Source organism: Mixophyes fleayi, chromosome 4 (assembly GCF_038048845.1).
Source record: "Mixophyes fleayi isolate aMixFle1 chromosome 4, aMixFle1.hap1, whole genome shotgun sequence".
Taxonomy (NCBI): Eukaryota; Metazoa; Chordata; class Amphibia; order Anura; family Limnodynastidae; genus Mixophyes; species Mixophyes fleayi.
This window is the reverse complement of record NC_134405.1, coordinates 244,082,424-244,094,984: the sequence shown is the minus strand read 5'-3', so window position 1 is coordinate 244,094,984 and position 12,561 is coordinate 244,082,424. Positions and strand designations below refer to the sequence as shown.

At 35.9% G+C, this 12,561-nt stretch overlaps 1 long non-coding RNA gene across 1 annotated transcript; it reads left to right on the top strand.

The window, feature by feature from the left end:
* The first annotated feature begins 1,282 nt into the window (after positions 1–1,282).
* On the top strand, positions 1,283–4,580 carry LOC142150102 (uncharacterized). The gene is made up of 3 exons (XR_012691010.1): positions 1,283–1,334; positions 3,840–3,872; positions 4,538–4,580. It is a non-coding gene; the product is annotated as an uncharacterized LOC142150102 (long non-coding RNA).
* The last annotated feature ends 7,981 nt before the right edge of the window (positions 4,581–12,561 follow it).

The following is a 12,561-nucleotide window of genomic DNA, read 5'->3' as shown; positions in this document are numbered from 1 at the left end:
ATTGCGCCCCATATCACAGGTATAAAATGTGTTCACTACAAAGCCACAATTGTGTGCATATCAAAGTTGCAACTATCGCAAGATACTGTACATGTGGGTTGGCACCAATGTCATATGTGCCCAGTTTATACCAGACATGCTGTATGTCACATATACTTACACCCATGTTGTTAACCATTTTTTTGCTTAAGAAATGTGCAATTGCTATTTGGTATCAATAGAACTTTAAAAAATTCCTTTCTAATGCAGCAGAGACATCTCTCCGTTTCATGTATGTCAAAATCTTTATAATACATGGATCTTCTCTGTATTATATTCATTCTGTTATTAGGCATACATTGGGAAGAAATATAGCCCACAAGTAGGGAGCCTATCATTTTAAAACAGAAAATCCATATACCCACGTCTCATGACGTTAACCTACTAAGTACACAATTTATAAATATATTGGTATAAAATATGATCATTTAGTGCATCAGGGGTTCTAAGAAATGTCATTTCGTATTTACTTGTTTCCATGGTGAGAACAGCCCAGAACCTGTCAGATGTTTCAGGTATTAAGGATTTCAAAGTACAAACTACTTTCCTTATGGAGAGCATTGCAAATTATTTCTGAAATATCGCATTTTTACTTGCATATTTGTGAATTTGGTAATTATACATTTGTATACTTAGGGCCTCATTTAGCGTCGGATGCAATTTACTCTGAAATTGTAAGTGTAAATACTATGTAAATTACAGGATGCAATTTAGAGTAGCACTAATCCTTAGATCCATGCGACTTAGAATACTGTGCAAATTGCACAAACACGCCTCTTTATCTGCCTTATGGGCCTGTGTGCGAGTGTATCAGGCGCAGTGCCCTGTAAAGCAGGTAATTAAATTAAAACAAATGTTAAAAAAAAATAAAGTGTTCTCACCCCCTCCCCAAACAGCACAAGAGTTGGTTTTGTTTTTTAATACATCAAGGTCTCTTGCACCCGCTGAAAGCACACGCAAAATATACGTCTCCTATAGATCTATCTGTGGTTGCTTTCAACTCAAAATAGAATGTAAAGTGTGTAAATATTGTTGAGGTGCAACAGGGAGATCTGTCTCAGTCAGAGTGCAAACTGAGACGGATCTTTGGCCAAAAGTGCTTTTTGCGCTCAACAGTAGGACTTGCCTCCGACTCTTAATGAGGCCCTTAGTATTTATACAGCACACATCAATTTTAAATGCATTTTTCTTGAAGCAGCATGTTTCATAATGAAATATGTTAAACGTTCTATTCCCTTTCTCAGGATGACCTTGAGCTAACTGGAAAGTTAATGGATGTTGCATGTAAACTGGCGGTAAGATGAATGTGTTTATTCAATAGTATCATTTGTATCATATATTGTATATGGTTAAAGAGAAACAGATATCATGTACAGAGGTGTGATGCAGTGCTAATGAGTGTGAAGGCTAGATTCCCCTTATTATTATGTTATAAGTTTACATCTATGCCTCATGTTATGTGTATTGCATCATGGTGCATGGCGAGATGGAGGCTTTTGGAAACATAAGGTTACCTCCACACCAGGTAATCGCCACTTCGAATCATTAACTGTGATCAGGAGAATAATTCTATCTTTGATAATGTTAGTGTCGGACGGTGGACCCACACATTGAAATACAGATGTATGTAATCAAATGAAAGGAAAGGAAGAAAATGTGCTTAATCGGGATCGCTGACTGCTCCAATTAAGCACATTTTTCTTCCTTTCCTTTCTTTTGATTAAATAAGATGGAGGCTTTTGAAACATGTTAAATTATTGCATTTTGGCAACTGTTAGAACAGGGTGGGCGGCGTTACAAACTGTAACAATCTAGACATAATATTGTGATAATCTCTGTGCCTAAATCACTAATCTTAAGGTTCTATTTTGTCAGCTAGATATTAATATGGGCTAAATGATGGAGATAAGGCAAACTGAGATCCTATTTTTCCATCACAGATATATCACTGCTTAAAAGGCCTATATTTACCACTGCTTAGAGATAGCATTATTAACCGCTTACTTTCCACTGGGTATTTTTTTCTCAATATAGGAGCAAAATGTGTAGCATAATGAGGTGCATATAATTCTACCATAGAAAATAAAAACACAATTTATATTAATACAATTTTTATAAATGGGAAATCAGTGTAGGCTAAAACATTCTCTCCATGGTCTCCAAATTACTTCAATGTTGCTGTTGCTGTCATATCCTTACCATATCTGTCATAAAATGAACAAAGTGATTTGTTGATATCATAACTGAAAGTTCATTTCAATATATAAAAAAATGTATTGAGACTTCCCTGGGTGTGTACTAGTGGGATTAGGGGATCTGGAAGTTACATGGAAAATGTGCAATGAGTCACATTGTCATTCAGTTGCACGCCTTTTTGAAACAGCTGGCTGATTCATTTTATATTATATATTTTATATTAATGTATGTTTAACATCAGTAAGAAAATCTTTGTTTTTCACGTTCAGAAAATATATAATATTCTTTTTTATTTATTTTTATTGAAAATTAAATTTGTAGGGGGATTAAGGGTACAGAAGAGAAAATTGAAGATAAGGAAGTATAGGGCGTGGGGAATTACAGTGCAACATATGCATACATATACACCAAGATATTCTATAAAAATATTGGTGGCTATACATCCATAGCAATGTCCAGGTATAAGATTGGCATGAGACATATCGAGGAATAACAATAATGATAGAGCAATAATTTAAAATACATATTAGTAATATTGGAAAAAGAGGAGCTTCATGTCCTGTTTTTAGGAATATTTATTTTCCATTAGTGTCTAGTATTTGCTTGTTTGCTTACAGAGGGCCTGATTTATTAAGGTGCGCATACTGAGCGCAATGTGCATTTGTTTTAAAACACACTTAAATGAGCTATATGTACGCCCAAATTCAGCAAGAAATGGATTTGAAGATACGTGTGGTGAAGAATACAGATGTAGGTCTGCTCTGCTCTAATAGACAAGACACTGCAGGGCAGGTCCAATACATATGTGAAATATAAAATCACAAAAGGACACACAGAAAGAAAAAACTATTAAATTAATGTCACATATTAATAATAGAAGCATTAATTATAAACATTTAAAAGATTTTAACTTTTTTTGTTTTTTCCCCATGAAATCAATTTATTAGTATGTTATGAATGTTTGCTGTGCATAAAATATATTTTTCCAGTTGCTCCTGACTGCAAAGACATGTAATAACAAGCATGCACAGCCATCATCACAAGTAATCAGCCTTAGACTAGACCTGTAGCTGGAGCAAAAGATATGGCTGAAAAATAGATACCTGAGAGATGCCCTAAGTGCTGCTGTGTGCGCTTGAGATTAACATGCTCTTACTGTACATTTACTATGGGCAAAGGCCCCTTCACCGCCCTGTTCCCTCACTGAAATCATAAGCTATAGAAAGTGTCCTTTGCCCTTGAAGATAAATTGAAAGTTGCTGTGTTTGTGGTGTATTGTCTGGTTCTGGGCAATTGTGCACATTATACAGACAAAATAGCTGTTTACATGCCTTAATTAATCAGGCCCAGGGTGATTGTTGGTTTTATAGTCTGGTAAATTTAGCACATGCATTGTAGATAATTCTTAGCTCTGGCCTCTGATGCTTAAACTGTTTTCTCCCTGGCTGGCTATAAACTTATTTGCAGTTCAGCATGTAAGAAATTTCAGAGGATTGATATATTTGTTTTAGAATTATACAGATATACACAACATCATATAGATTTTATTGACTGTCTTTCTATCTGTTGACACATACATGTGTAAATGTCTTTATTTTCTCCAGGGTGATCTACTTGTATCCTTGAGTGATGCATTGGTAAGTTTTTTTAAAAAAATATTGTCTTATGTAGTGCATGGGGGTATAGGTGATTTAAATACAATATTCCCATAGAAGTTAATTTATCCATTAAAATCTATAGCCAGATGTTTCAACTAATGTTCCCACAAGATGAGTGCATTGAAAACCATGGACAATCTATGATCTAGAGCCCAATGACTAGTGCTCATTACTTAAGAAATAGTAAACATACAATTTAGTCTTATTTAAAACTATTATCTATTTCTGGATAATACTTAATAATGAATCATAATTTAATGTTAATTAACAAGTCTCTCATGTAAGTTACATATACAGTGCAGTAGTTATGTATTTATTTATTGTTTTTTTTAAAATGGTGGAAAAGAAGGACATTTCAAGTGCAAAATCAAATAAGAAAATAGAAATGCAAATATGTGTAAAATGAAACACGGCAAAAACAGACACACAAAAGTGTAAAATTGTTGTGGCTAAAAATTGCAAGCTCATTAGGATGTCCAATCATTTCCTTAAATATAAGGCCTATGTTTTTATATTTGGGGCATAACCGTTCTTCAAACCATGCAGTTCACAGTCCTTTATATTCATCACTTACATATATCACTTTAATCCTAACTCACTTTTCAAATATGTGATTTTGTTAACTGCATTTGTGTCTTCATTAGGGCAAGCTGAACTTAAAAGTGGATGTTGTTAAAAATGTTGTGCGACAACTTCCTTTACTTGGCTGAAGAAAAGGAATGTGAGTCACTCTGTTCTGTATTTTTCATCTATTTTTTATTTTCTGTTCCCTAATGAAAAGAAATGTTGCATTCATTGTATATATTTTCTCTTTCAGGAGTCTTCAGACAATAAATTCATGAAATCAGATAAAATAATTTTGTAATCATACATTTATCTTCTTCCGGTGAATGCTGGTGTATTACTTTTCCTCTATGACTAATGGCATATGATTAAGTTGTTAGTTTCATCAATATTGTAATAAATTGAATATATTCATCAAAAATATTTTCTAATTCATTTATGTAATAGCAATATTGACCTGTTGCACTAATGGTAATACATTACAACCTGTAAAGAATATGGAGCAAAAAAGAGAGAGATGAGCAGAAAAATAATGGTTTGTTTCAAAGTGAGTAGGAAGTGATCTTCAAAAGTTAATAGAGAGTGTAGAGGTGTTATGATAAATAACTGTGCCCCACAGCAACATTTTGAAGAGCTCACCCTCCCAGACCAACCCCTGGTTACATAATGCTCTGTTCTCATGTTATGTCACCTTTCCCAGTGCCACTCATTGCCAACTTCCCCACACCAGGCCACAGGCATCCTGCCACTGCCCAGCACATTAGTATACGTTATATTTTACATATACTGGTAGTGGGTGGAAAAAAAAATGCAACTGAGAGCAAATATCCTGTACTTCAGCCCAAAAAGGTAAACTGAAATCAATAGTATGGGCCTCATTGTTGGACTGGGGAACCTTGAGCCCACCAGAGGAACCCATTGTTCATTACCACAATTGAATTTAAATAAAGTACAATCATAATTTTTATATTCTCCCTAAATCACTCATAGTTAACATTGCACTTAGCAGTGACTATACAGATTGCAGTATCCTCAATACTGTCACTAGTAGTTGCCTCACACATATTTTTCCTAGCAGTGACCATACATTTATTTATGCTGGGTTCAAGAAAAATTCCAGGAAACCAAAAGTAGATGTGGGGTCGTAATACAAAGTCCTCCATCTTTACACACCTCATCCATTCACTGTGGTCACTCTGCACCGATCTAGGTTTCTTGGGTCTTTCTATAGCTCAGGACTCAATTGTACTATTGTCTGGTGGAAATCAACTCTTAGGGGACATATCACCTACCTCTCTCTGTCTGTTCTCAGGTCTGAGTCTGTAGCTTCTCTCTCTCTCTCAGTCCTCCTACAGGACACCCCACAACAGAGCCACATAATCCATAATGCAACCCAGGCTACTTCCTAGGACCCTGTTTACTCAAACCCATTTACACATTTTTTATTCTTTTTTACAGATGAAGGGTTAAGGGTGCTCAAACCAATATTTTGTCAAGGGCCCATGTATTCTCAATGAGGCTCTGTCCATCAACTACATGTGGAGCCACAAACTAAACTTACCATGTGGTCCAGATGACTGTGGTCATTGTGGTCACACAAGTTGCATGTTTAAAAAGATAATGGAACTTGAGCGTAGTACAAAGCATATCTCAAGATATGTTTTGATTTGAATCTAGGTGGAAGTACACTCTGCCTTCTGTACATACTGCAAGTAGACCTACAGAATAGATTGCAGTATATGCCCATTCGTAGGAATAAGAATAAGAGAAGTTCACATTAGAACGCGTAAAACTTTTATTTGATCGAAATTAAAATTAACAACTGTTAAAAAAATTATATAAATGATTATACTGTTATCAACTATATATATTTTTAGATTAATCACATAATTAAAGACAATTTTAATGTGTACTGTGCATACAATGTTTTTTATAGTATATCTTCGTTGCATACAATTGTTACGTGATAATTCCTGGCACACATATGTGTTCTCTTTCATTCAAAGAGAATGCCGTGTCAATCATCATTATCAGTCATCACTATCTGGCCTGTAGTGGGTGCTAGAGATACGGGTGAAAATAAATTTACTAACGACAAAGAGTGGACTTGAATGAGCTGCATCTGAGTTGGAATGCTCATACTGTACATGATCCCTTCCTTTCCCCGTTCTGCCGCTCAAGTCGTAGGAAACTAGTTGCATGCATACATAAATTGAATGTAATGGCGTTCATTGGCATAATGTCCATTTCTGGGTATGCTCAGAGCTATTTCATGCAAGATAGACTACACAAGCAGATGTACAGTACATCTGCACATGAATCAGGCCCATTGAATTCATTAGTTATCACACACATATATTTTTTCCCAGCAGTTTCCACATAAAGGGCCTGATTCATCAAGGTGCGCAAAAGTAACGTCTTGTGCATTTTTTTTTAACATTAACATTTTTGCCAAGAGAATACCAAAAAAAGGAATCAAACGAATGAATGGGAACGGAGGGAAGGGAGACAGTAAGTTGGGGAAATTAATTACATGTTACCGTAGAAGTACATCAGAGAACACAAATGGAATGCGTATGGTTAGTATAAAAACTCAGTAGTACATTCACAGAGGAGAGGAGGAAAGTGACGGGCTAAGTATAGTAAGTGCTCCAATCAAAACATTTAATCAGGGGGATGTAGCAGAAAACGTGTATTGGAAACCTATGGTCTCCATGTTATAACTATTTGGAATTTTGCCGATTATTACAGAAATCGGCACAGGGGGTGGAGATTTACAGAACTGGGCTCTAGTAGCTATAAGAATATACTCCAAGACATATCTATTATGATGTTGGATCTGTGGGGGTAAAGGTGTAAAAGAGCTACCTTCAAGGAGGGAGTCAATGGTGCATTTCTTTTAAAAGGCATATAAATCAGACATACATATTCATCTAGAAGCAGATTTGAAGAAACATCTAATGTTGAATACGGGTCTAGGTATGCTCTGCATATACGGCACTTGCTGTATGCAGACAGATACAACACACTGCAGGATACGTACAATACATATGTGGAATATAAAGTCCCAGCAGAACGCACAGAAAATAAGTATTCAATTATTGTCACCAAACAAATACATTTATCAGGATGTTATTAATGTCTACTGTACATAAAATGCGTTTTTACAATTGTTTTAGCATGCATACGCCGCTGTCTTCATTATCAATCAGCACTAACATCTGACCTGTAGCTGATGCTGGCTCTATGAAAACACATACCTTAGAGATGCCCATAGCTTGAATCGGATATTACTGCATGCGCTCCAGCCTGGCAAGCTCATACTGTACATTGACTATTTTCATACTCCCATTCCCCTCCCTGTTCCACTCATGAAATTGTAGGCTGACGTTCAGACATTTTAGATATTCTTGTGTTCAATGGTGTATACGTCATTTCTGGGCATAGACATTGTAATTTAGCTCAAAATATGACACAAATCGGCTTTTACATTTCCTAATGAATCAGGCCCAGAATATGCATGATCAAAATTTGTGGGTGAGGATTTTCTAATGTACGCATGGTTTTACACAATTATAAATCGAAACAATATTGGAGGAAGAAAAGGGCCAGAATGATTTTACACAGCCAATGAAATATATGAAAATAAGATTCAAATGAATATAAATAAATACAATCATCATCTATTTATAAAGCACCACTAATTCTGCAGCGCTGTACAAAGAACTTACTCACATCATTCCCTGCTCCATTGGTGCATACAGTCTAAATTTCCTAATTCATACACACACAGACAGAGACTAGGGTCAATTTGATCACAGCCAATTTGTTTTTGGAATGTGGGGGGAAACGAGAGCACCCGGAGGAAACCCATGCAAACACGGGGAGAACATTCAAACTCCACAAAGATAAGGCCATGATCGGGAATCGAACTCATGATCCCAGAGCCGTGAGACAGAAGTGAAGCCACAGTCCTTTCCCACAACAATGCAACCCTATGTGAGTGGTATTCTATGGAAAAACTATTTTAGTGGCTCATATACAATAAAGATTACATCTAGTGGCTGATTTATAATACAAACAACATTCTAATGACCCATGTTCAGTACAAGCAGCGTTTTAGCGGTTCATACAGAATACAAAGTGCATTCCAGCGACCCATTTACAATACAAGGGCCCAGAGGAGGGCTGGCACATTTTAGCCCTGGGGGCAAGAGTCGACTCATCAGCCAGTTAGGAACATTTTAAAGGAATCGAGGATCCATAGGGATATACAAAAGATGGAAAAAAACGCAGTCAGCATCTGATAAAATACCTCATAACAAAAAAATATATCTGCTACTTACACAGAGGTATGGAGTGTCGCTCCTGTCCCTGTATGATCTAAACAAATCAACTGGCGATGATGAATACCAAATCCCAAGTTGCATATCAAATATTCAGGATATTAGCAGGAGTAGGTATAAAACTTTTCAGTAGATCAGTGCTACAGACCCATAGTTGCCACCCCCTTCATCTATGCAAGTGTCTAAAACTCTCAGGTTTAGAGGGTGATTAGAAATAATGCATGTCCTTGTAAGATCAAGTTGACAATTTATAAGAAAGAAATAGTTTGGGAATATAGCTTTATATAGCACGTTGGCTTAGTGGTTAGCACTTCTGCCTCACAGCACTGGGGTCATGAGTTCAATACCCGACCATGGCCTTATCTGTGTGGAGTTTGTATGTTCTGTCCGTGTTTCCTCCGGGTGCTCCGGTTTCCTCCCACATTCCAAAAGCATACTAGTAGGTTAATTGGCTGCTATCAAATTGATCCTAGTCTCTGTGCATGTGTATTTTAGAGAATTTAGACTGTAAGTCCAAATGGGGGCAGGGACTGATGTGAGGGAGTTCTCTGTACAGTACTGCGGAATTAGCAGCGCTATATAAATACATGATGATGATGATGATGAGATCATCATTCTATGTCTAAAATGGTCGACACAGAATGATGCACTACATGGCTACTACAGTATTTATCTATCATTTAGCAAATAACAGACATATTCTAGCTTTTAACAGTAAATTGGCATTCAGTTACACACCAATACCTATTACTAGTTATAGATGGGACAGAGATATTTGAAATTTTCTCATTAAGACAGATCACAAAGGATTGTACACAAAGACTATTAAATATTGATTAAAATCAGTGAAATCGATTAATTTCTGATTATATATTTTTAAAGAGTTTCCATGTACACTTTGCTGTTAACCTGCTGTATCTAAAAACATTTTGCATGACGTGGTATCAGTGGACCTTTGGAGCACTACAATTACCATCATGTCATGTTTTCTGAATTTAATTGTAACAATCTCTTTGCTTTTTGAATAATTATCTTCTATAAATAACTTATAAATCACAGAGAAAAATATTGAAGGTAACAATTGCATCTATGATAGAGAAAATAGGAATGTTGTTCATAATAACATATTTAAAATTTCCAGATAGAAATCATTAAAACCTGATACTATAAATACACTGGAAATGTGAAAGTTGGCAACTATGCTTTTTCTGTAATTGTAATGTTTATAGGGATATGTTTAAACGCAGAGGGATATGTTTATAGGGATGCAAAATATGTCTCATATTAAAGGGTATTGTTGTATGTGTTTGTGCATTCTTTTAACTTCTTTATCATCAATTCGGGTTTTTGAACAATGTAATGGTTAACATATTTGTGTCTTTAACTTTGCATGCAATAACATAAGCTTAGGTGTCAGTGGCAGTAGTTTTTTTTAATTTCTGGAGTGAGATACTGTACGATGAAGATTAATTTGCCTATCACTGCAACTCTCTCTGGTTTGTGGTTTAGACATTTAGGGCCTGAGTCATTAAGGAGAGCAAAGCAAAAGGAGTAGCTTTGCACCTCGGCAAAACCATGTTGCATTAAAGGGGGTGATAAATTTAAAATATGGGGACAGAATTATAGCTGTCATAGAGCATGTCCTAGATCAACTTTAAATTTCAGTGTAAATATAAAGTTATCAAGTATTTGTGTGCTACATGACAAAAAAAGTCAGTATTTTATTTATGTGCAAAAAAAATCAATCAAATGCACTCCTTTTTCTGACTTGCTCTCCTTAATGACTCAGGCCTTTACTGAGAAGAAAACAGAACAATAATACAGGGAAACAGATAATAAACTTAATTGCAAAGAATGATTTTGTAATTTTCACATAATGTCTGAACAACTGAACTCTTACATACAGCTTTAACATGCTTAATATATTTTATCTGCACAAGATGGAAAGATACACAAATCAAGTAAAGCACAGGCGACTTTCTTGGATTTATCCCTCATGATTTTTTCCAATGATCTCCACACACAATACAACACCAAGTTAGTATAAAACTATGGGATTTTTGGAAAGTAAAGATTATTGAGAGCAAAACAGCTACATTGACGGCCGTTTCTTTAGGGAAAAAGTATTGATTGTCCATATAGGATTTCATTGAACCTGTAAAAGTCCTTTTTTTTTTTACTCCTAATAATCCCTCAGCTACATCAGTCTGTCCTTTCGTCTAGGTGTTTGCAAAAGTGTTTTGTACCTAGTGAGTATAAGATAAGACTTTGAGCTCAAACAAAGTCATGCAGTAGCATCTGTGATAGACAGCGCTCATGGGCAAATATAATCATAAGTGTTCACTAAGTATGAAAGTAAATGACACCCAGCAGCTTAAGTGAAGTGTGAAGAGACATAATAATGACCTTTTAATGGCAGATATAATTTCAGTACCTAATACAGTTCAAAAGAACAGTAAATCTAACACCACTTTGAAATATGCATTTGTTCTTATTTATGAAAGAACAAAAATAAAGATTGGGTCATCTCAGTTATCGTGATAAGCCCATTATCATTTATTAAGAATCCAAATATAAATAATATGAATGTCATGTATGCCTAGGGCCGGTGCTAGGGTTGTCGGCGCCCTTGGCAAAATTTCAAGATCTTCCTCCTTCTGTCAGTGATCATGTGTGAGTGCGCTGTTCTCTGTCCCAAACATCGCTGTATAAAGAGGGATAAAGGACAACAGTGCTGCTCTGAGATGTGTAATTTATAGAGCTGATAGAGCTGCCAGTGTGGGTCTGTATGGGACAAATTCCAAAATTTCCCCAGTGAGGTAAAACAAAACAAACAAGCTAGAAAGGACCCACAGCGATTAAGTAAGACACAAAAGAAAAAAAAAGGGGGGGGGGTCAATGCAGTAGAAATAATGTAGTGTGGATATAAAACTATCCTCTGATTAAGGTACTAATAAATAATTAATTTATTATATTTAACTAATTGGCCAAAAGTAATATGTGGCAATAAAAACAGTAATATACGAAATCTTTTGCAGACAAAGAAAAAAGGAATGTAATAGATGGAATACTAAATAGGAAAAGTCCAAAGAGATAACAATCAAATGAATGTCCAAAAAAAGAAAAGCTCCCAACAGGATAAAAAGTTTGCCAAATAGGTATTCCAAAATGTGCATGCACAAGTGATAGAAAGGTCCATAATAGTAAAAAATAAATAAAGTACTTACAAATTAAAAAAGATAAAAAGGTCCCTCATGAAGGTGGTGACAGTCCAGGATCTTTACAAACATGCAGGAGCCCCATATGATACATTTCTTCTTTCAAATAAACGCGGAGCACTGCCGACTCCGGCCCGTTGAATGGGTCTTCTGTGATTTCCTGTGATTTGGAACGCAACTTGCGTTCCAAATGCCAAAGTTCCAGTTTGTTCGGCTGGGACACAAACTTGGGCTTGCGTCCCGCTGTAGGTGATGTAACTGTAAAGTTCACTTCCTCACTCAAACACCGCTGACTAGATTAGAAAATCTAGTCAGCGGCTCCCTGCAGGTCCCGGTGCCCTAGGCAAATGCCTAAGGTTGCCTAATGGAAGCGCCGGGCCTGTGTATGCCACTAAAATAGTGTATTTTCTGGACTAAGTTGGTACCAAAAAAATATCCAGGTTTATTTAACATGTAATTATACACTTCATTGGGCACAACACTCAAAGCAGTAGTGCATTTATAAACAAATTATTATTATTATTTATTTGTAATGCACCA